The sequence below is a fragment of the Canis lupus genome, chromosome 8 (assembly GCF_003254725.2).
Source record: "Canis lupus dingo isolate Sandy chromosome 8, ASM325472v2, whole genome shotgun sequence".
Taxonomy (NCBI): domain Eukaryota; kingdom Metazoa; phylum Chordata; class Mammalia; order Carnivora; family Canidae; genus Canis; species Canis lupus.
Window position 1 is genome coordinate 31,376,442 of NC_064250.1, and position 22,564 is coordinate 31,399,005.

General features: G+C 38.9%; 1 long non-coding RNA gene across 1 annotated transcript; it reads left to right on the top strand.

Moving 5' to 3' along the window:
- Positions 1-1,354: 1,354 nt before the first annotated feature.
- On the top strand, positions 1,355-21,032 carry LOC112657779 (uncharacterized). The gene is made up of 3 exons (XR_003135287.3): positions 1,355-1,424; positions 18,963-19,251; positions 20,224-21,032. It is a non-coding gene; the product is annotated as an uncharacterized LOC112657779 (long non-coding RNA).
- Positions 21,033-22,564: the final 1,532 nt, after the last annotated feature.

The window sequence follows — 22,564 nt, forward strand, 5'->3', positions numbered from 1 at the left end:
TGTAACAAAAGAGAAATAGACATCTCCCAGATACCCTGGACTCGAAAGCTGGACCTAGCAACTGTTTAGGCGTTGAGACTTAAAAAAAATTGTTTTTATTAATTTGGGAGAGAGCACATGTGAGTGAGGGGAGGAGCAGAGTGGGACAAAGCCGACTTTGAGGGAGGGGACAAGCAGACTTTGCACTGAACACAGAACCCAATGCAGGGCTCTATCCCAGGACCCCAAGATCAGGACCTGAGCAGAAACCAAGAGTCAGATACTCAACCGACTGAGCAACCCAGGCACCCTAGCTTTGAGACTCTAAAGAAGGGCTGAATATAGTTTTGTTTGCAGGACCCTGGGTGGCTTAGTGGTTGAGCCTCTGCCTTTGGCTCAGGTCGTGATCCTAAGGTCCTGGGATCCAGTCCTGCATCAAGTCCCGTGTCAAGTCCTGCATCGAGTCCTGCATCAGGCTCCCCAAAGGGAGCCTGTTTCTCCCTCTGCCTATGTCTCTGCCTCTTTCTGTGTGTCTCTCACGAATAAATAAAATCTTTAAAAAATATATATATATTTTGTTTGCATAAGTATACTTTAATTTCGTTAGGTAAGAACACTTTGGGGACTATAAGTATGTGTAAAAAAGGTAGATGATGATATTGGGCAGTGAAAAGTGGAATGTAAGAAAAGGAAGAAGAATTACTTTAATATTTAACATTTACTGAGCACTTGAATAAACTCATTTAATGAATTAAATCATTTAATCTTTGCGACAGCACTGAGAGTGGTGCTATTACTATCTCCATTTACAAATGAAACTGAGGCTTCTAAAGCTTAATTAACTTGGCTACGGTTGCAGAGCGTTTGCACGCAGGCGTTCTGTGTATCCTATCCATGCTCTTAATCTGAGTTATATTGTCTCGCTTTGCTGTAGAGGATGCATATCATTCTTTCAGGTTGCCCAGCATCTCAATCCTCTGATTGTGTTTGGGAAATTCTCTTTCACCCGCGCCTGGGTAGAAGACAGAGCCCACCTGCCGCTACAACGTTAAAAGTTCTGATCTTCCCTTCCATTTTCTCTTGCTCTTCGGGTGTGGGCATGTTATTGAAGCCACCTGGAAAATAACCTCTTAACCTTGAAAATAAAACTGTCAGTTATTTACTAGCAAAAGTGGGTTTATCCAGGAATAGCAGAGAATGGCACCTGGGATAAGCAAGCCGTGCACAAGAACAAAGAAGGCCTTTTGTTGAGGAAAAGGGGAAATAGTTGGAAGCCCGTCACAAAAAGTCTATTTTGGTAAACTAGGAGTTCTACGTATAGTGGCTTTTCATTGGCTGGGCTGTTGCTATGGTGATGAAGAAGCCTTCCTTCCTCCTGCTGGGATAGTAAAGCAGCATCCCCACGCAAATTGCACCTCTGGCTGCTGGATTTGGATTGAACAGTGGTGAATATGAGAGCTCCCCCTGCTGGCCTCTCAAATCCCTCCTACCCAGGGTTTCCTTTTATTAATTTTCATAAGGTTTACTAGTCAGATGCACCTTCTGGTGGCTATTACAGCAAGATCAAGTTTCAAGAGCACCAGGGGTGGGGCACCTGGGGGGCTCAGGGGTTGAGCGTCTGCCTTTGGCTCAGGTCATGATCCCAGGATCCTGGGATCGAGTCCCGCATCAGGCTTCCCGCAGGGAACCTGCTTCTCCCTTTGCCTATATCTCTGACTCTCTATGTGTCTCTCTATATATATCTCCGTGTCTCTCACGGATAAGTAAATAACATTAATTAAAAGAAAAAGAAAAAGAAAAAGAGCCCCATGGGTAGCAGTGCTAGTGGTGGCCTTCACTGCCTAGTGCCAGGGGTGGTGGGGTCATAAGCTATAGCTTCTGGGCTTCATGGCAGCCACAATGGACCTGTCCTCACCAGACCAGGCTTGTATTATTTTGGATGTTTTTGGCTATAAAGACATTAACGTGGTCTACGCAGCTTTCCCAGAAATTCTGTGAGGTACCCAACATTCTGATTTGTAGCAACAGGACTTATGGTTGTATAGCCTTATTTCTAAGATGAAATACTAGCTTACATATATATAGCTCATGGCTCTTTTTCTCTACAAGGCACTGTTCTAAGTGTATTACATACATGAGCCAAATGAAGTCTTAGAAAAATCTTAGGACTTAAGTTGGACTATTGTTCTCATTTAACAATGAGGAGACTTAGGTACAGAGAGCTTATGTAACTTGTCCCAGGTCACACAGAGACATGATTTAAGCCCAGAGTCTCTACTCATTACCGGTCATTTTACCAGGGTCCCTTCATTTCTGAATTGTATTGATTCTGTCACTTCTTTAGATGACTGGATTTTGTCAAAGTTTTGTTTCTTTTTCAACAATTGCTCATAGGTGTTGTTTTGTTTGGGTTCTCTCATGCTGGAGAGACTCTATATTTTGCCTTTATACCAGGAGCAAACTTGCTGAATATAAATTCCTAGGTCACACGTTGCTGTAGAACTCTGTAGGCATTGTCCTTCTGTCTTCTGGAATAGATGATTTTTGTGGCGAAGTCTCAGGGCCACCATATTTTTCTCTCTTGTGTGGAACTTTTTCTTTTTTGCTTTTCGTATGTATATTGGTCCTTTTTCTTTCATTTTGCTTTTCTCTATATTGATCCTTTTTCCTTGATTAGGCATACTTTGACTTTGGGCATTCTATCTCAGTTTTTCCCGGGTCATGTTGTTTTTTTCATCTGAAAATTCAAACTTTTATTTTGGAATAATTTTCTCCTCTCATTTTTGGGGAAAAAATTTAAAACTCATTTGGTTCTATTCTTCAGAAATATCAATTATGGGTCTGGTAGATCTACTTTGACTCCTGTGTCTATCATCTCTAATATTTTTTATATTATTTTCCTTTCTTGTCTCTTTCTGGGACTTCAAAAAAACCTGTCAGTTATGTCCTTTACTATGTTTTTGATTGTGTTATTTCCACTTTCATTTGTCATGTAGTGTTTTTTGGTCATGGTTTTTAATTTCTATTCCAATGCCTTTTCCCCTGAGCTCTGCTGGGTGGCTTGCCTTTTACCTTTTTTAAAGTTTTTTTGAGCTGTTCCTCTGTTTCCTTGGATAATTCCTCTTATATATACATTCTTTATCTGTAGCTCGATTACATTCTTTTATACTTTTTTACTTTCTTCCTGCAGTATATATGTATAGAGCCTAGATGGTTTATTTCTTTTTAAATTTATTTTATTTTTTTAAAGATCTTATTTATTTATTCGAGACAGAGAGCACAAGTAGGGGAGGAGCAGAGGGAGAAGCAGGCTCTCCCAAAGTGGGGCTCCATCCCAGGACCCTGGAATTATGACCTGAGTTGAAGGCAGATGCTTAACCACTGAGGTGGCCCTAGGTGTTCTCTTTGTCATGTCAACAGGGGGAACCTAGTCGAGGGAGGTGGTAAACAGTGAAGTTGGGCACTCTTCAACTTCCTATAACTACTACTCCTCTTTCCTAAGGGACCATATACTTCATATGTGGCAGTTAAGAGGTTGGTATGGTGTATAGTAAATCCTTTAACTACCTCTGAAAAATCTACTAAATTTTCTCTCAGCTACCAGGCCAGGTTACAGATAATAAAAATTATTGCCATCAGGGTCTCTTTTTCAGCTATCCCTCTCCTGCCACTTTATAGTGTAGAATTAGTGTCTCCCTAGGGGCACCGAATGCTTCTCCCATGGACTCCCCATGTCCCTCCATCTTGGTGCTCTAATCAAAGACTTTTTGAAACTCTCATTTATTCTCAGAAATACCTATATTTTGCCTGAGATCAAGGCTGTCAGTGTTCACCATCATTTCTGTTTAAATTTGAAAGTGGTTGGCAAGTATTCTTCATGGTGGTTGTTTGGAATTGTAGTATTTCTGTTTAAAGATGAGGTTAAGAATCCAGGAATGGCTTATCTAGGAGGTTCTGGATCAGGGTCTCTGATGAGGTTGCAGTCATCTCAAGGCTTGAGTAGGGCTAGGGAATCCTTTCCCGCGCTCACTGTCATGATTGCTGGATGGTCTCAGTTCCTTGCTGACTATTCACTGGAGACTTCAGTTCCCTACCACATGGGCCTCTCCTGAGGGCTGCTAACACACAGCAGCATGCTCACCCCCAAAAATGTGATGAGAGAGAGAGAACAAGAGAGCATCCAAAATGAAATCACATTCTTTTACATTTTAAGAAGAACATACTATCATTTCTCCTATATGTTATTGGTCATGTAGATTAACTGTGGTAGAGAATGGGAAGGAACTCCACAGGGTCTGAATACCAGAAGGTAAGGATCATAAGAATGATCTTGGAGGCTGGCTACCATGAGTATATGTAAGTGTGTGGCTAAGTATATGCATGTGCATGTATGTATATATGTATATAATGTATATTACACACATGCACAAATTAACTAGAAGGATGTTTATAGCAACTGTAAATTTGAATGCCCTTAATAATATAGCTTTGCAATATGTGAGTCAAAAATTGATAGAACTACAAAAAGAAATAGATAAATCTATTATAGTGAAGATTCTTTTTTTAAAATATTTTATTTATTGATTCATAGACACAGAGAGAAAGAGGCAGAGACACAGGTAGAGGGAGAAGCAGGCTCCATGCAGGGAGCCCGATGTGGGACTCGATCCCGGGTCCCCAGGATCACACCCCAGGCTGCAGGTAGTGCCAAACCGCTGCGCCACCGGGGCTGCCCCATAGTGAAGATTCTTAGCTCACTTACCCAGTAACAAATAGGTCCCATAGATGAAAATATCAGTAAACCTAAGTTTTGAATAAGACAATTAACAAACTCAGTCTAATGGGCACATATACAGGACCTCATAAAACAGTTGGAGAATGCACATTCTTTTCACACCACTCAGAACCTTATGAAATGTGATTACTTAATAATCCACGGTTCAAGTATCAATAATCTTGAATTGGAACCACAATTTCTGACCACAATGCAATTAAAATTCAGATCAATTTGTAAAGAGATGACCATGAAAATCCTATACGCTAGCAAATTGTAAAATGTACTTCTAAATAATTCACAGGCCAAAAAAGAAATCATAATGGGAAATTTAAAATATCTAGACCTGAAAAATAAAAACAAACACTACGTATAACAATTTTGGAGAATCAGCTACAGCAATGAAGAGAGGGAAATGTGTAGTTTTAAATTGATAATTTAGAAAAGTCAAAAGACCAAAAGCTAATAAGCTAAGTAACTATTTGAAAAACTATAAAAGCAACGATAGAATAAACCTAGTAGTAGTAGAAGTATGGAAATAATCTAGAATACAGTGGAAATAAATGAAATAGAAAACAAAGTAGAAAAGGATAAAAAAAAAGCACAAAATTTCCAAGTTACTAATAGAATTAACATATCTATTAACATATCAACAACAAGAGAAGGTACAAAAACACTATGTTGGTAATAATAACTGGTATACAACCCAAGGAACAGTAGAGATTAAAAGGAAATTAAGGAAAAAACTTCATGACAATAATTTTTAAAACAAATGAAAACAAATGCCTACAAAAAATTAATTTGCCAGAATAAACTAAAACAACAAAACAAATCCTGAGAAGTCCCTTAGACATATGGAATTTTTTATTTTAAATGGGGTTCTTAGAAAGAAAACAACGGGTCCAGATAATTTTGATGACAAGTTGTAACAAACTTTCAGTGAAAACTCTTCTAGAGAAGAGAATGAACAAGAGCATTTATATATTAAATGATTTATTAAATGATTAATTTCAGAAGCTGGTAGTAACTAACAGAACATACCAGCCAAACATTTTGTGACCTCTTCTGTTAAATATATGTATAAATAAATTTAACCAATTTAAGGTAACTGTTGGGCTTATTGTGAATTCTATCTGGTTCAGCCGAAGTAATTGAACTTGCCTCAGATGATAAAAGTCCAATAGAACTCCGCTTCAAATTCTCTTATTCATCTTTGTTATTAAAGTGATCATCCTTCTTGTTACATTTTGAACTTTCCAGTAATCTTGTAAGAGTTAGGTTGTTGCCACAGGCGTAGTAGAGTTTGGTGTCAGCAGCATCCATAAGCTCTACAGAATCACAGGTGGGAGAGACTTCTTGCATTTGCCCATATCAGTACACATTTGCCTCAGTTTTTCCTTTAAATAATCTTCAATGATATGACTGAGTTATAATCCCCCCTCTCTCTGAATTCAAAAGAGAACTGGAATCTGGAATGCAATCTTTATGCCAGAGTTTAAGACCAATATATTTAATTGACATAAAATGTAAATTCAGACCTTCATTTCTCTCTCTGTTCTGCATGCCGTTAAAGTTTAGACATAAAAATCTCCCCATTAGTTTATGATACCTGAAAAATCATTTCACTAATCTCACTGTGACCTCTGATGCTCTTGTTGGCATCCCAGGGGCTGTCCTTTTCTTTCACAATCAGGTAAATGATCTCTGCCCCAGATGTTTATGAATCACAATTGTGGAGTTTTTGTTGATTTGTCTATCTTCTCCCTTCTCTAAGTATCTTTTTACTTTCAATGGAGGCATCACTTCCAGCCTCTTCTGTTTTCAACAGACCACAGAATCTTTCCTGCACAGACTCAATTAGGACCTACAGAACTATCCTGGGCACAGGGCAATTTACTCAATGTTTTTTGCTCTCATTTCTCACCAGTTAACTGGGAACAATGATTCCTATCATTCAGGGTAGTTGTTGTGAACTGAAAGTGTGTATCTCCACCAAATTCTTATGTTGAAACCATACCCCGTAATGTGATGGTATTAGGAAGTGAAGCCTTTAGGAGCTTGTTAGGAGTAGATAGGGTCATGAGGGTAGAGCCCTGATCAATGGGATTAGTGCCCTTGTAAGGGTCATGGGAGAGCTTTGCTTTCTCTCTCTGCTCTCTACCATGTGAGGCTACAACTAGAAGTTAGCAGTCTGTAATCCACAAAGGAGCTGTCAGCAGAACCTGACCATGCTGACACCCCCCACCTCAGACTTCTAGTCTCCACAATTGGAAGAATGAAATTGCTGTTGTTTATAAGATGCCCAATCTATGGTATCTCTGTTAAAACAACCAGAATGGATTAAAAAGAAGACAGTAGTACAAGCATCCCTTGGAAATATTGTAGGTTCTGTTCCAGACCACCACAATAAAGTAAATGCTGCAATAAAGAGACTCAAATAAATGCTTTGATTTCCCAGAGCATGTAAAAATTATGTTTACATTATACTTTAGTCTATTAAGTGTGCAATAGTATGTCAAGAAAGACAATGTACATACCTTAATTTAAAGATATTTTGTTGCTAACAGCCACTAACCATTATCTGAGCTTTCAGTGAGTCGTAATCACTGATCACAGATCACCGTAACAAATATAATAATGAAAAAGGTTGAAACATTATGAGAGTTACAAAGTGTGACACAGAGACGCAAAGTGAGTAAATGTAGTTGGAAAAATGATTCTGGTAACTTGCTCGATGCGGGGTTGCCAGAAACCTTACAGAATGCAGTATCTGTGAAGTGTGAAAAAGCACAGCATAATAAAATAAAGTACACCTGTAATAAGGTTGGAATGACATTAAGTGCTTACCACGGTGCTTAGAACTCCATAAACACTCAATGCACGCCAATCATTATTCTTATCATAATCCCCATCCCCAAGGCCACGGTCCGTATATTATAGGGATAAATAGATCTTTCAATTTTTTATTGCAATTTCTATGAATTGCCTATTGACCTTGTGCATTTGGTGGCAGGGTATATTTTTAGATTTTGAAACATGAATACCCTTTGAGATCTCTGAGAGAAGAAACATAATGTTGAGATTTATGTCTCTAATTGCCTTTAATGTATCCGTAACCTCTCTGTGAATGAATATCAAGCCCTTGTGAGATATCTTAGCTACTAGTATGGAAAAGCATCTGACTTTAAGGACCCTCAGCAGTGAGTTGATATTTAAATCTTATTATTCATAATGCCACATGAGACCTTTCCTCTGTGATTATTTTACAGACATGTTCAAGGCAGTCTTTCTTATATTTTAGGCCTCTTTGAACCCCGTATCAACACTTGGCATGCTGTGGACTAAAACTTTCAAGTGAAAAATTTTTAAGCATTGCTCACTAATAAAAAATAATATTCGAAATTTATGGTGATCATTTAAGTTTGTAAGAGGGATCATGTTGTACACAATTTTTTTTTTTTGTCAAGCCAGTATGATAATGAATAACTTGAGCTGTCGGTCACATCGGTTTCTTTTCTTACTACTTATATCTACACAATTAGAAGACCCAAACTCACAACTATAGGTGGCTGAGAATAGCAGTAGGTGTTGGGTTTTATTTCAGATAATTCTAGCTATTATTTGGATTGACGTGGAACCCATATTTTCAAACACCAACATCCCCATTCCACAGCCATTTGCAGTAACCTTTGCTACTGCTCTCATCAGGAGGCGAAGTCTATTCTAGCCTCTGTCCCCTATGTCTTAGTTTTCTCTTGCTGTGTAACAAATTACCACACACCACAGCTTAAAGCAACACACGTTTATTATCTCACAGTTTCCTTTGTGTTAATAGTTCAGTGTATTTTAGCTGGGGCCTCTGCTCTGAGTCTAGCACGGCTGAAATCAAGGCACTGGCCAACTGTATCCTCATGTAGAGGTTTGACAGGGAAAGATTCATTTCTAAGATCCCATTAAGTTATTGGCAGAATTTATTTCCTTCTGGTTGTGGGACTGACATCCACCTGTCTTACCAACTTACTGTCCAGGGACCACTCTTAGCTCCTAGACGGAACCCTCAGTTCTCGGCCATGCATCTCCACCATCTCAGCAATGGGGAACCTCCCCTTAATTGAATTACTCTTCCACTTCTGATCTCTCTAATTTGCCCTTCTGCTGCCAGCAAGAGAAAAATTCCTGCTTTGAAAAGGTTTATATAATTAGGTCAGGCCCACCTAGATAATAGCTCTATCTTCAAGTCAGTTGATTAGTAATCTTAATTATATCTGCAAATCCCTTTGCCATGTAACTAATCCCTTTTCCAAGTAACATCACCATGGGAACAATCCCAGGGGGCAGAGATCATGGGAAGCATCTTGGGAATTCTGTCTACACACTAAATCTGGGGTGGCCTAGGACTTGCTTTGTACGGAGGAATGCGGTCCTCAGCCTCACAAAGGCTTGCAGCTTCCACTTGTGCCCTTTGAAGTGCTCCTTCTTAGAACCCAGCCATCATGCTGAGAACGTTTAAGCTGGCCATGTGGAGGAGAACCAAGGTGTCCTGGGGCCAGCCCCAGCTGATTATTATTGTTTCAAGGCACTAGTTTTTGGGATGGTCTGCTCTGCAGAAATAGAAAACTATTTTCAAAAAAATTTTAGGGCTTTCCATTCCTTTTTTTTATTTTAAAATATTTTATTTATTTATTCATGAGAGACACACAGAGAGAGGCAGAGACACAGGCAGAGAGAGAAGCAGCCTCCCTGCAGGGAGTCTGATATAGGACTCCATCTCAGGACCCCAGGATCACACTCTGAACCAAAGGCAGATGTTCAACCACTAAGCCACCCAAGCATCCCTAGAACACTATTTTTAGGACTCCATCAGATGCTAACACTGCAGCATTTCACATTCAAAAAATGAAAAAATGAAGTTTGAATGCACTGGATTAGAATAGAGGGTAAATGGATTCCTCATTCATTCTTTGGTCACAATAGAATTTGAAAGTGATTGATTCACTGCTGCAGCTTTTAAATATAAGTTAAAATATTCCAAATAATACATCATTGATTGATTTCCAGAGTGTGTGAAAAATTGTCAATAAAAGTTTATTTCAAGAGTTAGTGAAAACCTAAGGTTTCAGAAATTGAGCCAATTGTACATAATTCAGTCCTCTAAAAATGTTGATATTTTATTCTCAACATTAAGAATCTGGATAATTCTTACACTGCCCATGGGAATGGAAGCTGGCACAGCTACTCTTAAAAACAGTATGGAGGTTCCTCAAAAAGATAAAAATAAAGCTACCCTATGACCCAGCAATTGCACTACCAGATATTTACCCAAAGGATGCAAATATAGTGATCTGAAGGGGCACCTGCACCCTATTGTTTATAGCGGCAGTGTCTGCAATAGCCAAACTATGGAAAGAGCCCAGATGTCCATCAACAGATGAATGGATAAAGAAGATGCGGTGTATATATACAATGGAATATTACTCAGTTATCAGAGAAAATGAAATCTTTCCATTTGCAACGATGTGGATGGAACTAGAGGGTATAATGCTAAGCAAAATAAGTTAATCAGGAAAGACAATTATGATTTCACTCATACGTGGTATTTAAGAAACAAAACAGAGGATCATAGGGGAAGGAAGGGAAAAGTAAAACAAGATGAAATCAGAGAGGGAGACAAACCTTAAGAGACTCTTAACTATAGGAAATAAACTGAGGGTTGCTGGAGTCAAGGTGAGTGGGAGGATGGAGTTACTGGGTGATGAGCATTATGAGGGCACTTGATGTAATGAGTGCTGGGTGTTGTACACAACTGATGGATCACACTCTATCTCTGAAACTAATAATATATTATATATTAATTAATTGAACTTAAATTTAAAAGAAAGAAAGAGAAAAAAGAAAGAAAGAAAGAAAGAAAGAAAGAAAGAAAGAAAGAAAGAAAGAAAGATTAGTTTTATCCAAGTAGCATGCAGTAGCATGCAGTATTTTTAAACCTACATGGGTTAGTGTTAAGATTTATAGAAATCAAAAATTTTTTAAGATTTTATTTATTCATGAGAGACACACAGAGAGAGACAGAGACATAGGCAGAGGGAGAAGCAAGCTCCCTGCCAGGAGCCTGATGTGGGACTTGATCCCAGGACCCTGGGATCACAACCTGAGCTGAAGGCATATGCTCAACCACTGTGCCCCTAGAAATCAAAATATTAATTCACATAATTTCAAACTAAAGTCAAACGTAATACATCTACAGTAATGATTTTTTTTTAAAATTTGGGTAATTGACTTAATGCCTAAAGTTAGTTCAAGTCAATTTCAGACATATATTTTGCTCCTGATATTTCCTTGAATGACACATCCAAACCCTTAGTTACTTATTTTACCTCAGCCATAACCAAAGCCACCAAACTTTACTGTGGCCTACTTGATTCTGCTTCTTGGGTCTGACTAGCCTCTCACTGAAAGTTGGGTCACTCCCCTTGCTGCTATCCTGCATCCAAGCCAACCACCCTTGTTCCCCGGAATTCTGGTTCCTCCTGTCACTTCTAGACCTGAACAAATACTGTACCACAGGACAAGGGACCTACCTTCCCAGAAGTCCCCAAAGCAGCTTGTATTAGTCAGGGTTCTTCAGAGAAAGGGAAAAATAGGGTCTGTGTGCATGTATGTGATTTCTGAAACAAACTGATCAGAGTAGTCCTTGTAACGTATTTACAACTTTAAGAACATAATGATTATTACGAATGAAATGAGATTCATGGGGAAAATTATATTTAATTAATTAATACATCTCACATTTTAAGTGTATGTGCAACAGTTTATTAGGTTTGCCTGAGTCCTTAAGGTATGATAAGTTTCAGATACCAAAAGTTCTGAGGCTACCATGTAGAACTTAATAATTTTATTTTTTCTTAAGATTTTATTTATTCCTTTATTTATTTATTTTTATAATACATTTATTTTTTATTGGTGTTCAATTTACCAACATACAGAATAACACCCAGTGCTCATCCCGTCAAGTGCCCCCCTCAGTGCCTGTCACCCATTCACCCCCACCCCTTGCCCTCCTCCCCTTCTACCACCCCTAGTTCGTTTCCCAGAGTTAGGAGTCTCTATGTTCTGTCTCCCTTTCTGATATTTCCCACACATTTCTTCTCCCTTCCCTTATATTCCCTTTCACTCGGGGTGCAGGTGTCCCGGCGTTTCACTGCATCTGTATCTTTGGGGTAAATCCCCAACAGTGCAATTGCTGGGTTGTAGGGCAGGTCTATTTTTAACTCTTTGAGGAACCCCCACACAGTTTTCCAGAGTGGCTGCACCAGTTCACATTCCCACCAACAGTGTAAGAGGGTTCCCCTTTCTCCACATCCTCTCCAACATTTGTGGTTTCCTGCCTTGTTAATTTTCCCCATTCTCACTGGTGTGAGGTGGTATCTCATTGTGGTTTTGATTTGTATTTCCCTGATGGCAAGTGATGCAGAGCATTTTCTCATGTGCTTGTTGGCCATGTCTATGTCTTCCTCTGTGAGATTTCTCTTCATGTCTTTTGCCCATTTCATGATTGGATTGTTTGTTTCTTTGGTGTTGAGTTTAAGAAGTTCTTTATAGATCTTGGAAACTAGCCCTTTATATGATATGTCATTTGCAAGTATCTTCTCCCATTCTATAGGTTGTCTTTGAGTTTTGTTGACTGTATCCTTTGCTGTGCAAAAGCTTCTTATCTTGATGAAGTCCCAATAATTCATTTTTGCTTTTGTTTCTTTTGCCTTCGTGGATGTATCTTGCAAGAAGTTACTGTGGCTGAGTTCAAAAAGGGTGTGGCCTGTGTTCTCCTCTAGGATTTTTTATTTATTTATTTATTTATTTATTTATTTATTTATTTATTTATTTATGACAGTCACAGAGGGAGAGAGAGAGAGGCAGAGACACAGGCAGAGGGAGAAGCAGGCTCCATGCACCGGGAGCCTGACGTGGGATTCGATCCCGGGTCTCCAGGATCGCGCCCTGGGCCAAAGGCAGGCGCCAAACCGCTGCGCCACCCAGGGATCCCTCCTCTAGGATTTTGATGGAATCTTATCTCACATTTAGATCCTTCATCCATTTTGAGTTTATCTTTGTGTATGGTGAAAGAGAGTGGTCTAGTTTCATTCTTCTGCATGTGGATGTCCAATTTTCCCAGCACCATTTATTGAAGAGACTGTCTTTCTTCCAATGGATAGTCTTTCCTCCTTTATCGAATATTAGTTGACCATAAAGTTCAGGGTCCACTTCTGGGTTCTCTATTCTGTTCCATTGATCTATGTGTCTGTTTTTGTGCCAGTACCACACTGGCTTGATGACCACAGCTTTGTAGTACAACCTGAAATCTGGCATTGTGATGCCCCCAGCTATGGTTTTCTTTTTTAAAATTCCCCTGGCTATTCGGGGTCTTTTCTGATTCCACACAAATCTTAAAATAATTTGTTCTAACTCTCTGAAGAAAGTCCATGGTATTTTGATAGGGATTGCATTAAACGTGTAAATTGCCCTGGGTAACATTGACATTTTCACAATATTAATTCTGCCAATCCATGAGCATGGAATATTTTTCCATCTCTTTGTGTCTTCCTCAATTTCTTTCAGAAGCGTTCTATAGTTTTGAGAGTATAGATCCTGTGCCTCTTTGGTTAGGTTTATTCCTAGGTATCTTATGCTTTTGGGTGCAATTGTAAATGGGATGGACTCCTTAATTTCTCTTTCTTCAGTCTCATTGTTAGTGTATAGAAATGCCACTGATTTTTGGGCATTGAATTTGTATCCTGCCACGCTACCAAATTGCTGTATGAGTTCTAGCAATCTTGGGGTGGAGGCTTTTGGGTTTTTTATGTAGAATATCATGTCATCGGTGAAGAGGGAGAGTTTGACTTCTTCTTTGCCAATTTGAATGCCTTTAATGTCTTTTTGTTGTCTGATTGCTGAGGCTAGGACTTCCAGTACTATGTTGAATAGCAGTGGTGAGAGTGGACATCCCTGTCTTGTTCCTGATCTTAGGGGAAAGGCTCCCAGTTCTTCCCCATTGAGAATGAGAATGAGAATGATATTTGCTGTGGGCTTTTCGTAGATGGCTTTTAAGATGTCGGGGAATGTTCCCTCTATCCCTACACTCTGAAGAGTTTTGATGAGGAATGGATGCTGTATTTTGTCAAATGCTTTCTCTGCATCCAATGAGAGGATCATATGGTTCTTGGTTTTTCTCTTGCTGATATGATGAATCACATTGATTGTTTTACGACTGTTGAACCAGCCTTGTGTCCCAGGGATAAATCCTACTTGGTCATGGTGAATAATTTTCTTAATGTACTCTTGGATCCTATTGGCTAGTATCTTGTTGAGAATTTTTGCATCCATGTTCATCAGGGATATTGATCTTTTATCAGGATAATTATCAGGATAATTCTCCTTTTTGGTGGGGTCTTTGTCTGGTTTTGGAATTAAGGTGATGCTGGCCTCATAGAATGAATTTGGAAGTACTCCATCTCTTTCTATCTTTCCAAACAGCTTTAGTAGAATAGGTATGGTTTCTTCTTTAAAAGTTTGATAGAATTCCCCTGGGAAGCCATCTGGCCCTGGACTTCTGTGTCTTGGGAGGTTTTTGCTGACTGCTTCAATTTCCTCCCTGGTTATTGGCCTGTTCAGGTTTTCTATTTCTTCCTGTTCCAGTTTTGGTAGTTTGTGGCTTTCCAGGAATGCGTCCATTTCTTCTAGATTGCCTAATTTATTGGCGTATGGCTGTTCATAATATGTTTTTAAAATCCTTTGTATTTCCTTAGTGTTGGTAGTGATCTCTCCCTTCTCTTTTTTTTTTTTTAAAGATGTAGAATCTTTTTTTTTTTTTAAAGATTTATTTATTTATTCATGATAGACATAGAGAGAGAGAAAGAGGCAGAGACACAGGAGGAGGGAGAAGCAGGCTCCATGCACCGGGAGCCTGACGTGGGATTCGATCCCGGGTCTCCAGGATCGCGCCCTGGGCCAAAGGCAGGCGCCAAACCGCTGCGCCACCCAGGGATCCCGATCTCTCCCTTCTCATTCATGATTTTATTAATTTGAGTCTTCTCTCTCTCCTTTTTTATTCCTTTATTTAGAGAGAGAGCATGCACTCAAGTGGAGGGAGGGGGAGAGGGAGTGAGAGAATCCTAAGTAGACTATGCTGAGTGTGGAGCCCAACACGGTGCTCAATCCCACAACCCCCAGACCACCACCTGAGCTGAAATCAAGAGTCAGAGCTCAACCAGCTGAGCCACCCTGGCATCCCACCATGTAGAAACTTTAAAGTAGATGTTCAAGCACCAATAGAACCTTCTATAATGATGAAAATGTTCTATGTCTATGATTTCCATTATGGTAGCCACTAGTCACATGTAACTACTGAGCACATGACATACATGTGACTGATTTTTAAATTTTATTTCGTTTTGACTAATTTACATTGAAAAAGTGGAGTATAGAACAGACCCTTCACCCACACAGAGTATAGACAGACTGAGAAAGCTATGATGTGCATTCCCCAACTGCCACCAAGGAATGGAGCTAGTGGGTGGATGCCTCTAAACTCAGAGGAAGACAGGGTCTGTTTCAGAAATAAAGGATGAGAGTGGGGCTGGCTAGCCGTGAATAAAAGTTTAGTGGGGCCAAGACTGGCTGCATGGTTCCTGAGGCCTTGTTGTGAAAAGAGAGAAAGGTGTGGATACCTATCTCACACACTATCCAACAAAATATCCTGCAGGGGTGGTGAGGGCCTTACAGAGATTTCTGGAGAGATTCCCCATATTTCCAGGGGCTATAAAAGGAGCAAGTATTTAAGATATGGTTTCTCAGGGAAAGAAGTTGCATATAAAAGATCTCTGATTGGGAGGTCTCTGAAGAAACCACAAAGGTTACCCACACTCCTCCTTGTTTTTGGTGTTCCAATTTTGTTCAGGTATCTAGTAGCCAGTGGCTTCAAGTTAAATTGGGTTCCTCCTCTGCAGCAAGAGGTGCATCTTGATTAGCATAAGCCAATTATATAACTCCAACCCTTGCCAGTGATTTCTCTAGGAGTGAGACTTGGCTTAGTTTCAGCCAATGAGATATTAATGCAGAAGTTCTGGGAAAGATTTTTTTTACTCTCAAAAAGAGAAAGATACAAGAAGAAAAAATGCTGTTTAAGGTAGGATCCAGGTTGTGAGGATTGAAGCTTATCCAATTTGGGGGCCCTTTTTAAGAAAAAAGGCATAAAATTGTTTTGCTTTTTTACAGTTTACAACAGTATATGATCAAGTGAATACACACATTGCAAGGGTACTTTCTAGGGCCTTGGAAAGAGCCTGTGAATGTGAAGAGTTCTAAGGGTTAAGCTTCTTTAGTTGTATGATAAATCACCACTGGCAGCCTTTTATTTTTTTGGAAAACTTGTTTTCATGGGATGGCTGGAACTATGGCAGCCATCTTGAGACCATGAGAAAAACTGGATTAAAGTGACAGCCAGCGACTGGGTGTCACTGGGTGTCTCAGCAGTTGAGCACCTGCCGCTGGCTCAGGGCGTGATCCCGAGATCTCAGGATCAAGTCCCACATCGGGCTCCCTGCCTGGAGCCTGCTTCTCCCTCTGCCTATGTCTCTGCCTCTCTGTGTGTGTCTTTCATGAATAAATAAATAAAATCTTAAGAAAAAAAAATGACAGCCAACACACTGAGGAAGGCACAGTTCAAAGATGAAATGAATTGTATTGGAATCACAACACCTGGATTTCTCAATCTTGGAACTCTTTTAAGTGCATGCTTTTTTCATGAAAAATTATAAACATGTTTATGGTTTAGGCCACTCTTCAGTAATCTCTAGGAAAAAGTAATCTCTAGGCAAAAAATCCAAGCAAAAACAACTACCACCTACCTTCTCCATTGTTTCATGCACATGCACACACATGTACAAATATGTGGAAACAGTATAACCTTAAATATGTGGAAAGGAGACAATCTCAGGGTATGGTGTCTACCTCAAATTAGCTTAATGAAAAATTAATTCACTATCCTAGCTTTTCTTAATAGCTGTCTACCCAGTGGAAACTCCACCATAGTATTTGGGAAGCACTAGTCTACAACAGTGCTACTCAAAGTGTGGTCGATAGGTTAGTGACAGTCCATGAACTGTTGATTACCAGCGTATGAGATAAGCACAGAAATTGAGAGTAAGAATTTAGAAATTTTTCATATCACTTCAAGATTTGACAGAGTAATTTTCTGTCGGTTCAAAGTAATAATTTAACATTTTGGGGGCTTATACCTTGCATATCTTTGTTTTTTTTAAATTTAAATATATCTTTTAAATTTTACTTAATAGTTTTAGATTTACAGAAAAATTATGAAGTAGTACATATACCCTACACCCTATTATTAATATCTGACATTAGTATGGTACATTTGTTATAATTCATAAACCAATATTGATACATGATTATTAATGAGTCCACACTTCATTGAGATTTTCTTAGTTTTACTTTTTTCTGTTTCATTGGTCCTTTTTCTGTTCCAGAATCCTATCTAGGATGCCACATTACATTTAGTTGTCATGTCTCCTTAGGCTCTTCTTGTCTGTGACAGTTTTTCAGACTCTGCTTGGTTTTTTTAAGATTTTATTTTATTTTATTTTATTTTATTTTATTTTATTTTATTATTTTATTTTATGGAGAGAGAGACCGAGATAGCAAGAGAAAGCATAAGTGGCAAGGAGAGAGAGAAGCAGATACCCCATTGAGCAGGGAGCTGGACACAGCGCTTTATCCTAGGATCCTGGGATCATGACCTGAGCCAAAGGCAAATGTGTAACCGACTGAGCCACCCAGGCACCCCCAGACTTTGCTTGTTTTTGATGGCCTTTTGATGATAGTTTTGAGGAGAACTGGTCAGATATTTATAGAATGTCCTTTAATTTAGATTTGTCTTATGTTTCTCTCATAATTAGTCTGTTATTAATTTAATTTTTCTAGGGTTTTTTTTGTATTTTATGAAAGTATCAATCTGCAACAGATTAGAAAAACCTTTATTACAGATAGTTTGAGAATTGGTCTTAACCACTATTATTCCAGTCTTAGCATTTAAAAGTGTAAAACAATTTCTCCTAATGAAACTATTGGGTTATCTTGCAATACTGTTCTTTTTCTGAATCAAAGTATTAGGAGTGGGGACTTCTAAATTTGAATCTTAAGACCAGGTAAATTAATTTTTCAGAAAATTATCTTTTTGGCTATTCAGAGTGTGTCAGTAAATGCATGATGGCTTACAAAGCATTTGAAAGAACACACAAAAACTTTCAACCATAAAGAAATGTGATTTTTCTGAATCAAGATCTTTATTCAAGGGGCTTTCATAAAATATAAGCCAGAGGCCTTAGAGGTATCATACAAATCTGAATATAGCTATAGTGGCCACTCATCCACATTTTGCTTTGTTTTGCTTCCTTGCCAGCTGTTTCATTTTTCTTCTTTTAATTTCACCATTCCAAGTACTTTGAGCATTGCCAACCAAACTTTCTCCATTATAACACATTCCTCAGTTGGTTATTACTACCATCTTCATCTTTGTTATTTCATGTCTCCTCTGATATACTCATTTTGGTATATAAGGAGTTCCCTAAACCTTCCTTCTTTGGGAATTCTCTCTTTGATCCTCGTGTCTAGAAACCTTGATATAATGAACCTGCTTTGGGCTTTGATGCTAAAAGCGTCATTTAGTATGTGTTTCCGCTTTGGAACTTGATTCTTCCAGTTGCAAGATGTGTGTCAAACAGTGTACATAAACCATTGTATGCTGTTTCCTTTTGTTTATTTTTGTAATTTATGAAAGTACAGCTTGTTTTTGTTTTCTTTGTTTAATGTCACAGCCTTTAATTTTTGGTTTAGGTCTCCTTTTTGCTTTTGAAGATTTTTTAAAAGATTTACTTATTTATTTGAGAGAGAGAAAGAGGGATAGAGAATGGGGTGAGGGGCCAGCAGAGGGAAAGGGAAAGAGAGTCCCAAGCAGACTCCACGCTGAGTGTAGAGCCTGACTTGGGGCCCTATCTCACAATCTTGAGATCACGACCTGAGCTGAAACCAAGAGCTGGGTGCTCAACTGACTTGCCACCCAGGTGCCCCACTTTTGAAGCTTTTGACTTCATTTTGAAAAGTTAGTTCTAATTTCTTGCCTCATTTATCATGATAGGTATAACCATGAACTTGAGTATGTTTTGGTTGGTTGGTTGGTGATGAGTCAACTGAGCAGCTATGGAGGATTTTCAAGAACAATTGGCCTTAAGACTCTTGAATCTCATTTTAAGATTGTGGTAAGACTGTCCTTGCTCTCTCCTCAATCTTTACATAACAGTTGCCAACACAGAAGGATGAAGAAGAGCACATGTAAGACTTCCATTCATTCAGTGAATGAATGTGCAAGATGTGTTCATGTGCAAGATGCTGTTGCCACGCCAGCACTGTTGGGACTTGCTTGGAAGGTAAACTGCTCCCATTTATTGTGGGAAGTGGCAGGTCTCCCATACCATAGCCATTTTTTTTTTTCCTGAATGTGTTTCTTTGGCACCATTTTATTTCCTTGCTACAATTTTGTCTGTATTCCCTTCTGATGCAGAACTCTGAGTTTCAGATGTCTGTATGATTGGTTTCTTCCTTTCCTATCTCATTTTAAACAACTTAAGGAAAAAGACAAATTATCTATTCTTCGTAGGTCTGTCTAGCCAAAAGTGATTTTGTCACACAGTCATTTGCTTGTTCATTTGTTCATTCATTCATTCTTTTATTCATGTATTTGGCAAATGTTTATTGGGACGTTATTATGGGGCAATGTGAGTGCCAAGGAGTAGTGGCAGAGAGGTGAAGATGGACACAATCCTTGATAAGAAACTTCTGATTTTGTGGGAAAGAGACACGTGAAATACGTATTTACATACATAATTAAAGATGAAGTTCTGATCAAGGCTGTGAAAAATAAGTACGACCACAATTACCCCAGTTTTGTGATTAGCGTTTGGAGGAGGCAGAGGCTTTCTCAGGGAGTGACATTCAGATTGAGCCCTGTGAGACCTGCTGGCCAGGTAGGGTGGAAAGAAAGAGTTCTCTACAAGGAACCCACATGTGGGGGCAAGAGGGGTGGTTTTCTTTGCTTTTGTCTTTAGCCTGGAAGAATTTGCTCATTCAAATAATATTGAGACCCTACTACCTGCCAGGCAGAGAGAAAAACTTGTATGTGGAATGCATGTTGTAGTAAATACTCTTTAATGATATAAGGAAATAGTTTTATTTATGATTCTGAAATTATTTTTGTATGTAGAGTTCATTTCTCCTCTTCTTTACACTAGTAATTGATTAGAAAAGCACTTAAAGAAAAGCATGAAGGATTGAGGGATGAATTATAAGAGTGGGCAAAAAAAAAAAAACCTAATCTTGAACTCATCAATAATCCTCTCTAGGTATCAGCTTCTTCATCCTTAACATGATAATGATCTGGATGAGATCCTGCACAAGGCTTCCCCCAGCTTCAAGTTTTGGTGAAGAGCTACTAACTTTCAGCATTTGTTCATGAGAAATAATTCTGACAGCATTATTACTTGGAATATTTTCCATGAAATACACAAAAGAATTACTTCTGTGAATATAGTTTTGAATTATATGAAGATGTTTGCAAAATCTTATTTTTATTTAGCCATCAGTAAATTTCTTATCATTATTTATTCCTGTTTCAATTCACCAAATGTACTATTGCTTGGAAACTTGTACTCAAGAAACACTAAACTAATCAAGTCTATATTCAGGCAAGTGTAATCAGTTATGTAGTTAATTATGTATATAAATTTCTTTTTGGATCCCTTGCTGTTTAAGCTCTGAGATTTAAAACTGTTATTTGGAACTGGAAAGCAAAATTTAGTGCCAGGCATTAGACTTTTTTTCCTCCTGCTCAGTTGCAGAAAAGTATAAGATACTAAATCTTGACTTAGTAGTGCAGTTATAAAATGTCATATTTTCCAAATAATCCTTTGTGTGTATGCACATACACACGCACACATATTGCTCAGAGGAATATGCAAATACTGTTAAATGTATTACAATTTTGGCCAGAAACAAAGCCCCTGGCAAAAGACTGAGAGAATCCAAAGCATTTTGCCACTTTTAAACCTGCTTCTATTCCTCTTCTGATTTATGGCTCTAGCAGGAGCCACCATTACCGTACTGCATGGATGGCATCAGCTGGCTATTCCTTCATCAAATTAATTAATAAAGATCTTAAATGAGTCATAATTTTATCTGGGAGTAATTTTGGCAAGAAGATGACTTGGCTGAACTCTCTTGCTTCTCTTTCTCCAAAGAGAATACTAGTTTTGGAGTCCTGGCCACATTTCTGTAATGCATCCCTATAGACCACTGCCGTTGGATAGAATGAGAAGTTTCTCTACCCGCTCTAAAGATGACAACACAGAGAATAGAACCTCCATTATACCTACAAGGAAAGTATAGCTAATAAAGCTAATAACCGTTTAGGTGGGAAATGGGTTTGGGATCTGCACTTGATCTTAGCCAAAAGGCCGAGAAGCGATGGGTTTGGGATCTGATAAGTCAATATTGGAATACTATTTTCAGCAGTTATTTGCTATATAATTTCAGCGCTCCTATCTGAAAATGGGGTAATGATTCTGTAATCCACATGCAAGTAGTCCTTGTTGACTACCCCACACTTTCTTAAGATCCAGCTTAGTATATTGACATTTCTGGGTAAAAACAGAAAAAAAAAAAAAAAAAAAGCAAAAATCTACATTGAAAAATAATGAAGACCTTGACTGGAGGTTACTCAGAAAAAAAATAATGAAGACCTCCAGTCAACTGGAGGTTACATTACACAATGCATATCAAGGCTCTCTGAAACTCCTAAACATTTTTACTTTCCCCTAGATTTTAATGCCTACATCAATTTTCACATCCATTAGTTGGAGAATTGACAAGAGACTGTAATAGAGTCCCTAAACGCAATGGTTCAAAAATTGCCTGTCTGTCTGTTTGTCTCTGTCTCTGTTCCCTAACAGGTAGAATGTAAATGATCCTGTTCAACTGGCAGCTCTTCTCCCTGGTTCTCCCAGGTTCCTCTTAAAGCTTTGCTCTGCCTTGATATTACATGCATAATAACATCAGGTGGATTCTAGTTGGAATGAAAGGAGAAGAGAGGGGATCCCTGGGTGGCGCAGTGGTTTAGCACCTGCCTTTGGCCCAGGGCGCGATCCTGGAGACCCGGGATTGAATCCCATATCGGGCTCCCGGTGCATGGAGCCTGCTTGTGTCTCTGCCTCTCTCTCTCTCTCTCTCGCTCTCTGTGACCATCATAAATAAATAAATGAAAAATTTTTTTAAAATTTGAAAGGAGAAGAGAATGTGAAGGAAAGAGAGCTTTGTGTCAGAAGATCCAGGCCTACACATTTCACTTCTGCTAACATTTTATTCGTGATAACCTAATCACTTGACTATACCTACTGTGGCGGTTTGCAAATTGGCCACAATCCTTCACTCTGCTCTGTATCCAAACCGTTTGCAGTGTAACTCTGCAGTTTCTCTGATCAAGGGGTAGACTTTGTCTCTGTTCCTTCTGAATCTGGCGTGGGCTTGGGACTTACTTTCCTAATAGATTGTAGCAGAAGTGATATTTTAACACACAGTTGAGAGCCTAGACTTTAGGCTTCTACTTTCTCTCTTGAAATCCTCCAGCTGCTGTGTGAACAAGTGAAGGAGTCCATGTGAACCAGTCCAACCAGCCTGCTGGAGGATGAG